At 36.4% G+C, this 11664-nt stretch overlaps 1 pseudogene; it reads right to left on the bottom strand.

Moving 5' to 3' along the window:
• Positions 1 to 1637: 1637 nt before the first annotated feature.
• Positions 1638 to 4463, bottom strand: LOC121743594 (annotated as a pseudogene).
• Between the last annotated feature and the right edge of the window lie 7201 nt (positions 4464 to 11664).

Here is an 11664-nt window from a genome sequence, read left to right as displayed (position 1 = left end):
TTTAGTCTATTTACTCGTGTATTAAGCTAATCATTCAATTGATTACACCACCATCAATCAGATTTTATTGTTCAATTATAATTGATTCGCAAATCTTTGGATTTGGTCGGTTACTCACTTCGAAGACAATTGACGTGAACAGTTATATACTATTATCTTGACTTAGTTAAAAACTACCACTAGTAGGAGTTTAAATGTTTTCTTTTTAGTTAATAAATCAATAATTTACACCATGGGTTATATAACGAATAAATATACAAATTCAATACTAGTATCATTTTTGTTGAGTGTATATAAAAAGTACAGAAAATAATTGGCTTTATTCATAGTACTCCACAAAAATGGAGTAGATAATAAGAATATAATGAAGTATTGAATTCAAAAATCCAGATTAATTTATTCTAATTTGCTAATATAATTGTTCAATTGAATATTGAGAGATACATTAATAATTCATGTCCGATTGTCCATTCAACGTGGACCAGTTGCCAACTTGCTCTGTATTAGTATTACTAGATAAATTTTGTGCCCATTTCCTTCATCATATATCTAGTAGATTGTTAGTCAAGAATGTGTGTGCATGATTAATTTTATATTTATTTCTTGAATAAATTTTGCCAATTAATACACAAACGTTACTCTATTAGGTGGGACTGCCAATATTGCTTTAAATGGACTGTCTATTGTATGCAAAAATGAAGTGATAGCTGAAATTTAAGTTGGATATATCATTACTAATTGACAAATAATATAGATGTCCATGTCATAACGTACTAACGTATGAATGGATAATTTATTAATTGCGTTACTTAATTAAATTATGCAAATTTGTAATCGGATTACTATAATCTTAGGTGTAGATTACGTGGAAAGATTTTCCATTACCATTATTAATTGGATAAGATTTTGTCCATAGTAGTATTAAACTTCAACTTGTATACCTACCTCCGCTGGTATGGCACCAAACGGTCCAAGCTTTTTATTTGAATGACCAAAAGTCCATAATAATAATACCAATTTATTTGATTGATTTTTAATAAAATCGACAATATAATAGCATCACGTGACGTCAACATATACTCCTAGAAAAATGATATTCGTATTTAGAACTAATATGTGCATCTTAACAACCGATATGCTCTAAAAAGCATGTTATTGAGATGCATGTGTTGTTCTAAGGTACATAGTGATATGTGACATGATATAGATGATATTTGTATTTATAACTAGTATGTGCAATCCAAGCAACCAAATAATCAATCAAAGAACCCTATGAGTGATTGAGATGCATGCTTTGATTCTACGGTAGACCACCTCAACATGTCATGATTTAAGAAATTATTTTTGTACATAAAAATTTAGGATCAAGTTTTTTATGGTTACTCGAGCCAAATCGACACTTTAGTTTGGGTCAGTTTGGGGCATTCAAATATATGGCCGGACCAATGATAGATGTCGAATAAGGAATGAAAGTGAACATCAACCCCGAAGGGTTGGGGGGGTATAGGATCAGAGACAACGGTCGAGGATCGACCCCACCTAAGAGCATCTATTGCGGGCCAGACCACTATTGGCCCATTCTAATTTGATATCACACCTTTTTATAGAAAGAGTGTAGCAACACAAAGAAATGATGAAATGGTCGATCTCTTTTATATGTATGGTAAAATCAAATGCAACATTCACACAAAACACAAAAACACCTCACAAAGGTGAGAACCCTAAGCCCACACAACACAACATCTACAGCCTCAAGACACATCTACTCTGCCGCCACTCCAACCCCATCACTAGACATGGTTGTGAGCCCAAATCCGAACCCAAACAACGGATCATAATGCGCGTCGCCCTTGTTCATTGGAAGCTGCTCGACCCGTCTGAACCATGTCCGCGGCAACTTACCACTAAAACCATGGTCACCAAACAGAACATCAGCCACACCCCCACCCTCGCTCCCGGGTAGCCAAGCAGCCACCAAGGCATCCATCTCATCGACGAAGGGCTCCATCACAATGGGCCGCCCAGAGACGACCACCACAACACACTCTACAACGCCACACGCATTAGAAATCGTGCTGTCGCCTTCATACTCCGAGTAAGGCTCCTCCCCCACCACCACGATCGCGAAGGAGAAGTTAGACGAGGCAACAACCGCCTTCTCCGGATTCTCAATGTACACAAACTCAGTTTCTTGATCAACAGCATCCCTCACACCAGACAAAATACCTGTTGTGATATTACCAGATTTTTATTCAAGATTCAAGAATCTTAGCATCGATACTATACCTGTTGTGATATTACCAGATTGGCCTTGCCAATCCATAGTCCACCCTCCGCACTGCCTACCAATGCCGTCGGCGTGGCTGCCTGCAACGAGCACCCTTCGCGCGTTCTTTGGCAGAGGAAGCAGAGGCTTACTCACATCCTTACCATTCTTCAACAGCACTAGTGATTTCCTCACAGCTTCCCGAGCTATCCGCCTGTGCTCCTGCACGAATCCAACATCCCAATCAGTACCAAAACACGAACATCAGCCTCCGGCTCGTGCCACAACCTGGCTTCCCAGATGCTTCACTATCCTACGATCAGACAATGGCTGCTCGAATAGTCCCATGATGAACTTGACCCTCAGTATCCTCTTAACAGCATCATCAATCCTGCTCATCGAGACCGCCCCTTTCGACACCAGAGAAGTCAGCTCGTTGATGAACTCGAGGTACGTGTAAGGCACCATCACTTGCAACAAGTCAGCACCTAACATGAAATCTTGGCTCACAACATCAGATTTTTACATTCACCAACCATGTCTATTCCTGCATTGATAGCAGCTTCGACCGAGTAAGTGTAGTTGGCACGCGGAGGAGTTGTGATACGATCAAGCCCCTCCGAATCCGAGATCACAAACCCCTATTGCAAGATCAAACAAGAAAAGGGTCCACTTCAAAATCAAGAAATGATCAAAATCTTGATTGTAAAAGAGCTACCTTGAAATTCAACTCATTCTTGAGGTATCCAGTGATGAGATCGTAGTTAGTATGCATCTTCTTCCCGTTCCAGCTAGAATACGAGATCATGATCGTGGCAACGCCCTTTCTGATTGAGTCGACATACGCTGGCATGTGGATGCTCTTTAGGCCATCCCAGTCTTTAACCGTGCTGTACTCATCGATCCCATCAGTCGTCCCTCCATCTCCCAAGAAGTGCTTAGCTCAGGCCGCGACTTTGCCACTGTTTTTGCACGAATAACCTTAAAAAAATCTTGAAAATGTAGCATTAATTTAACACACAACACAACACACACACCTTCCATTCACATATGGGAAGTTTCTCTGATACTCAGCTGGCAAGTAGCCTTGCAAGCCAGGTACAATCTCTGTCATTTCCCGCACGATTTTAGGATCTTCGCTGTAGCTCTCGTAGCAACAGCCCCATCTCGGGTCACGACATACCTACAAAACAATCAACCATGTTATATGCAAAAAATGGACTAATTCTTGATTCTTGCTTTTATGTACCGCGATGCAAGGGGCGAAAGTGTATGGTATCCCGGTAGCCCTGACTTCGAGGGCAGTTGCAGCTCCGATCCTCTGCACGAGCTGCAGATCTCTGGCAACAACCAACACAATGCAAGGTTCAATCTTGAACAAAAAAACAACAAAAAAGTTGTCATAACTAATACTACCTAGTAGCTCCAAGGCCAACATTGTGAGGGAAAATGGTGGCGTTGTACGCGTTGTTGTGGCCATGAAGCGCATCCACGCCTATGATAAGAGGGATCCCGAGGCGAGTAGAGAGAGCGCCTTCTTGGAAACTGTCAGCCATGTCCATCCATGCCTCTGCAGAGGCATGGATGGCTGGCTCACCTCCCGGGGTGATCAAGATGCTGCCTAAAACACGCGATTATCATCAAAATGTAGAAACGCGAACAAAAAATTTGATAGGATTCTAATTTGTACCAATGTGGTGCTTCTTGATGATCTGAGGTGATGCTACTTCTTTTGCAATCTGTGTCATCTGGCCTATCTTCTCCTCGAGTGTCATTCGACTCATCAAATCTCTGACCCTCGCGTCTAGAGGCTGCCGGGGGTGTCTGTACTCTGCATCACCAGTGGCAACAAGCAAGAAGCAGAACAGCAGCAAAGGCAGGTGAAATGCTGATGAATCAGCCATTTTTGAGATTGATATGAAATCTTGATTTGTTGCATTTGATCTGAAAAAGGTCATATATATATATATATATATTGGATGCAGAGATTGAAATCTCAATTCTCAACGACTTTGCTTATTTTAGTGGAGTTGAGAGTTCAGTTTTTGGTGAGAAAACTACTAAAAGCCTTGTGATTTTGCAAATTCTTGCTTCTGAAATGTGACATTACATTATGCAATACTCACTAGTATAATTCATCACTTTCAAATAAATATCTGTTGCAAGATAATATTTCTTAAATGGAAGAAAAAGTCTACTAGTTTGTTGAGAATATCTGGGGTGAGATTTCAATGAACTAGTGTGTGTGTGTGTTTAATGATCTAATTTGATGTATGTGTGTGTGTGTTTGATGATCAAATTTGATGCGTGTATGTGTATGTTTGTTGTGGATAGTGAAATTGAGAATTACATGCATGCAAAATTGCAATTAAATGTAAAAAAAATAATGACTGAGCTATATATGTATGTCTAAAGACAAAATGTGTCTTATAAAGTTGGTTTTTGTTATGATAATTAAAAAAAACACTGCTGTTTTGAAGTAAGCAAAGGAGTTGCTTGTTCTAGTATCCAATGATATATTTTTTGTAGGATATTAAAAATAATCGAGTCAAGAATGATAATTAAATTAGGGGATGTTGATAGATCACCAAGAGCTATGTCAATCAACATATCCAAACACTAGCTCCTTTTAGAAATATTTGAATAAATAAAATAGGCCCTCTAAGTTGTGATCAATGTGAAAAGACTAAATATTGATCAATCTAGGGTCTTCTATACTTGTTCTTCAACTTCAATTTTTTTTCTTTTTATTTGGCTCTTTAAAATTGTACTACTACATAAGTACCCATAAGATTATGTGCATTTATGAGTTTAGACATAGACAAGACACCAATAATATATGTCTCAATTTTGTATCTAAATTCATTTTCATGGCATTAAGTTGTAAGTAAAATAATTTCACTCATTAAATATGAACTTTGTACCAAAAATTTGACCGCTCTTACCCAATAATGTCATTCAAAAATTCTATTTTTATTTTTCTCAATATTCTCATGACGAAATATCCTGATTTTTTATTTGTAATATATTGTTGATTTTGTATATGTGTTTCAAATCGATGACAAATTATTTCCTAAATGTATTGAATAAAATGACAAAAATAATGGGCGATCTACTCCTCGAATAATTTTTTGTATGCCCCATTAGATGCACTTTACCCAAATTAGACTAGTGGAGAACTTGAGAAAAAAATGTTCGAATTCACAATTTTCTGTCCAATTTTACAATCACATAATGACCATATATAATTCCTTATTTTTCTAGTAATTTACCCTAAAATAAAATGAGTCAATAATATATAAAGATAAAATTGACAAAATGGACAAGAAAAACGGAGCGAAACATAAACCAGGCCTTTCAATGCTACGCTTAATTTTTTTTTTAGTTTTGATTAAAGAAAATAAGAAGCCCATAATAATTGGGTTGTGCAATGTGAATGTATATTATTATATATTCATATTCTCAATAATTATAGGTTTCCCAATAATTATAGAATGTTGGAATGGACTATTAGAGCTGCTACCAAAGTAACAATAAATAGTTGGGCATCTTGATCAGATTTTTAGCCAAAACTATTTGTTATTCAATAAACAAGAACACATTCAAAAATCAAGATTATCAACGTTAAGGGACTTGCACGTATCGGGCACCACAAATTAAACGAGCTCTTCTGCCCGCCATGTCCATATTCGTTACTGATGCGCTTATTACTTAAATCAAACGATGTTAAATAACTATAATGTGGGTGAACACAGCTGCCGGGAAGAACGACATTTTTCCGTGAACGAAGAGACTAAAAGGTGGGGTAGTAAATAAAATCTTTATTCGCGGATGGGATGAAAAATAAAATATTAGGCGAAGAGGGTAATCACAAAATAAAATGTGAATTCCACTTTTTTAAATAAGAGAAACCTACAAATTTCGTCGTGAACTAAACAATAATATTAAATGCGACTTCCATTCTTTAAAAAATATCCCGACATGATTTTAACCTTTGATACTCCATAATATTATTGGAAGAACTTTTTCACTATTTCATAACTTTATTCCAATTTAGAGTGAGACATAAAATATCTACAATTATTAGGTAGATTAATAATCATGTTTGAAAATAAAATGATCTCAATAAAAATAACAAAATACTATCATCTCTTATTCGAATTTTCTTAATCACATACACACAAAACATACTTGCAATGCTTCTAAACTTGCAATGATTTTTATATCCAGCCTCCGTGTTACGTCCTGTTTCTCACACTCCACTAAATTTTACACCAATTGTCCCTCTATATTTATTAAAAAATCAAAGTAAGACGCATATGGGGAATGAATGGAATATTAAAATTATTTGAAAAAATAATACTAGTAATTACAAAATTACAATAATATTTATAATTATTTGATACATAATTGTGGTTGAAGGTGCAGTGGAAAGTGAGAAAATAATACTCATATTTCTCTAGTTCGTGGTAGTAATTAAAAAGATGAAAATTTCTCACTAGCAATCAGAAAATACAATTAATAATAATACCTATCTCTTATTAGAATCTTCTTTAATCACATGAAAACACAAATACAAAATAGAGATAAAGGTATTTCAAATTTTAGTAATGTGTCATCTTGGTTGGAACAAACTAATGAGATAAGTGTGTCATCTTCAGTGCGACGGAACTCTCGGAATAACTTTTTATAATACAAGATTACATAATAATTATTCTACACATAACAAAAACAAAGAGAATCGTAGCGTAAATAGTTTGCAAGACACTTTCCTTCTGCATTAGTCTCGGGTCGAATTCTTGCAACAACATTTTCCACCTTTTAAAAAAAATTGTGGTATTTCGGTTCCTGGCTAGGTAACCGAGAACCGACCCGAACCTTATTCGGCATCGGTTCCGGTTCATGGTTTTGTCAATTTTGGGTGTCGGACTGGTCGGTTCGATTAGATCGAATTCCTAGGCAATACAGGAGAAGTTCGTTCTCCACTTAAGATGACATGTTTTCCTTTTTGGTTTGTCCCACTTAAGATGACACAATTCCTTTTTTGGAAACTTTCTCTCTCCAATTAATACACTCAACCACTTTTTCCCACCCTATTAAAATATTCATCTTTCTTACTCTCTCTATTTTAATACTTCCATCCATCTTTTCTCTCTCCAATGTGTCATCTTAGCCGGGACGGAGGGAGTACTTCAATATGTTGACATTCGAAAAATGCACGATGGAGAAAATGTGGACTATGTTGTCGGATTTAAAATTGAGTAATGAAGATCGGATATCCATCGCAATGCTAATGAGGAATCATATTGCCATTTCTCTATCTTAAATTACATTGGCAAAGATATTTCATGCACAAACTCGTCTAATCGATTTATTGGCAAAGATAGTTGTCACAATTACATTGGAATTTATAGAAGGTCTTTGTAGTTTTTGGTCTTTTAGTACAAATAATGTCGGTTGATTAAATTGAAAGATTAATAACTGATGTAGCATTAGCTTAATTATATAGAGTACTCCATAAATGAGAGAAATAAAGATTATAATAATTTTATGAAACTGTCAATTAAGATGACAATTTATTAACAAAAATCAGTTTTAATGAAATTATCTATTTTGTTGTGATTATTTTATGCAAACCAGAATATGGATTTTTCGTGACATCCTAACGAGTGAGGAGCTCACTGTGTATGCGGTTGAGCTAACGCAGTTTAGAACCACTTTGGCACCACGATGGAAATCTGATCCCCGTTACTGACTTTAAAATTAGCTAACGCACATCTGATGGCAACGCACTTCTCAATCACAGCTTTAACTACACCATCAGTCACAACTCTCTCCTTGTTCTCATCCTTGATTCCAACGAAATGATGAGGGGCTTCAAGGCGCTACATTCTCCAATCATGGCCTTGTTTGAGTCGGGGAGGGACAATGGTAAAAGGGCAGCAGCAGCATTTTGCAGCTTCATCTTTTTGTTTAGGCTATGTGATTGCCAACTTCTCTACCAAACTTCGGAGATGCATTATTTCTTCAGAGGACAAGGCTTTTTCTCCCGTTCCTCATTTCTCTCATCTACATTGTCTTCTTGTAGCTCGATTCCCCATTTCTTATGTCAGCTTGTTATCATGGTGCGGAGTAAAAGGTTTGGTATAAGACTAAAGTCGTACATATGCTTCAGAGTAATTGGACATGTATTATTCCCACGTCCAAGCCACCTTTGAATGGATAGACGATCAAATGTCTGCGCAAATTGAGTGCTCATCAAAAAATGATAACGAGATGTCAGTGACGGATCAGATTTCCATCGTTTTGAAGAACGAGATGCATTGAATGATAACGATGTGGCACGAGAATTATGCATTTGAGCCACCAGAATACGATTCCAATCATGTCATGGCACAACTAGTGACTGCACTCTTTGAAGCCGGCAACTTGGCTCCCCTCATCAATACATCAATATGTTGGAGGACGATATGGATGAATTTGGAATGAGAGAGGTCGTGTATACAATTAACATGTTGTGTAGACTAAGTGCGAACCAGGCTAGAGCTATAACAGAAGGTCTTGTGGAAGTGGCCATGGTAAAGTTGAAGAATAAGTGCTTGTGGGTGAGATGCTTGAGATTCTTGCACTCCTTTCGACCAACTTGAATTCCATCAGGGGTGGTTGAGATGGATATCATCCTGTCCTTTTGATGTCATTACTCATGCTTTGATGAATATACAAAAACGAAAATGGTTTAATTTTATTGGGACAGAGTGAGTATTTAATTATTATTCTCAACTTCCACCGGAGAGGTTTGTTCTCCGCTATAAATTATACTCACTCCGTCCAAAAAAATAGAAAAAGTTGTAAATGACACGGGTTTTAATGTAAAATTGGTAAAGTAAGAGAGAGTGAGGGAAAAGATAGTGGAATGAGTGGTTGATTGTCAACTTCCACCGGAGAGGTTTCTTCTTCACTACAAATTATACTCACTCCGTCCAAAAAAATAGACAAAGTTGTAAATGACACGAGTTTTAATGTATACTCTATCTTAATCTAAAGTGCAAGTTTGGTGAAAAGATAGTGGAATGAGTGGTTGATTGTCAACTTCCACCGGAGAGGTTTCTTCTTCACTACAATTTATACTCACTCCGTCCAAAAAAATAGACAAAGTTGTAAATGACACGAGTTGTAATGTATACAAATTTATGAAATCAATATATACTTTTTTCACATTGATAAATCCTTTTGTGAATCCACCAAGGAGCACGATAACCAGATCATGATAATTAAGGGACAGTATCAGAAAAAGGGCTACGAGAATTTTGAGTTTTGAGTACACATAACTTTCTGGGTACTAATAATTATATAATTTATAGAGGTGGAAAATACCTCTCCGGTAGAAATGACCATAGGCTCGCTCATGAGCCTCTTAGAGAGAAAGCAGCGGAACAACTCCGGAACCAGTATCGAGATCCGGTCATCTTGACTAAATTTCAAATTTGCCAACATAGTCAGCATTTTTTCAGCTGTATGCACGTCCTCAAGAGAGTCCACATCCATGCTTTCTATCAAATACTCATGAACCACTCTCTTGACCTCGAGAGAGTCCACATCCATGCTTTCCATTCTGTTTTGAGAAACAAAAGGTGTTTGTGATTAAGAAAATACGATTTAGAGATGACAAAAGAGCTGCGTATTTTTTATACTTTGGAGAAGTCTACATGTAGTAAGAGGAAGTAAGATAAGAAGAGTTGTCATGGGAGCAGGAAAAAATAAAGTAAACAAGACTTTTGCTATCAATTCTTTTTTATTTCAGTTTATGATACAAGGTGATCATAGAGAATATTCATTGAAGACGAAATGATACATGTACTACTATATACAGCAAACAAATAGTACTAGTGGGATGCTTACAAATAGTCCAAGTTGGCTGCTATAATTTCATAGTCCTCATTTTCTGAAGCTTTTCTTTCTTCACCTATTACCATCATGGTTAGATAATTCTAAACCATGAATCACATTTTTCAAGTTCACCTATAGAGAAGGAAAAGAAACCCCTTATTTTCAAGGCTACTGATCTACCTATGCAATGGATATGCACCACGTGTCACTTATGACTTATGTACTGCATGACAGAAGGTATACCTACCACTGATATGCAGAAAATAGAGAATAACATATACTTAATAAATTCATTTTGCCTTGATAAGTAGCATACTGGTGTGAAGAGATGTTACTCAAATTAAATTGATATAAGATTATCAAGATTGAACTAGCTCGAGATAGCCTAAGATTAATTTTGTTATAAGAGGATGACTATGATTCATAAGCGGAGACTACTCCAACATAGCACTATAGTCCCGAGACTTAGTATTGGACCTGACCCACTCAATCAAAAAACACTCATAAAACTCAATCTTCTCTAATACTCTCTGTATCACAATTCACACCATATAAAGAAAGAAACCCCATACAAAAAATAATAATAATAATAATGATTTCCAGGACAATCTTTGGAGCAAAAAGTTTTGACAATATGAAAACTGGTTGTTGCGAGAAACTCCAGAAAATGTATCCCAACCAAAGTCACGAAGAGGCCAGTTTTGGTGTTTGGGGGGAGAGAGTAGAGAAGAGAAATCCCATAAATGTATCATCTAATTCATAAGTTATTATGTTGTCATCTTTTTATCAGTTTGCATAGACTGTATAATGTTGTATAGACTCTATTTTTCCATCTTCATAACTCATTCTCCTGATTCAGCCTTCCAAATCCCCTTTAAACACTTGCATGGCTCACCACCTCTCTACTTTCTTGATTAGTTTATTAGAGTTCAATTATAATTTTCCTAATCTACCGAAACATAACTCATTGAATGAACCAAATCTACTGAAAGCATCCTAATCTACCAAACATAGTTCATATTATAATTTTCCCAATCTAAGGAAACATAAGTCATCGAATGAACCAAATCTACTGAAAGCATCCTAATATACCAAACATAGTTCATATTATTATTTTCCCAATCCACTGAAATCATCCATTTTCAAAATATGTTTCTGGAGTATTATTCTCAATCAATACAACTAAATCGATTTCAGTAAACTAATCAGCCTTTACTAGAGAAATATATAGTGAGTCTAATGTCTTTGATGGCTAATTACAAATCAAGCATAGCATAATAAAATTGGAGAATACCTCGGAGACGGCGGATTGCTTACGCGGCGAATGAACGGCGGATTGCTTACACGGCGAATGAGAAGATTGTGAAAATTCCGACGCAGAGGGAGAGGGCTAGGGCAGATCGCGCAGAGGGATTATATTTTTTTCATTTTATATGACCCCGCGTGATTTTAAATATTTGACTGGAATTGAATTAGTGGAAGTCCAACAAAAGTAAAATTCAATTCCGTCT

The sequence above is a fragment of the Salvia splendens genome, chromosome 8 (genome assembly GCF_004379255.2).
Source record: "Salvia splendens isolate huo1 chromosome 8, SspV2, whole genome shotgun sequence".
Lineage (NCBI taxonomy): Eukaryota > Viridiplantae > Streptophyta > Magnoliopsida > Lamiales > Lamiaceae > Salvia > Salvia splendens.
The sequence above is the reverse complement of the archived record's forward strand: the minus strand, read 5'-3'. Positions and strand labels throughout refer to the sequence as shown.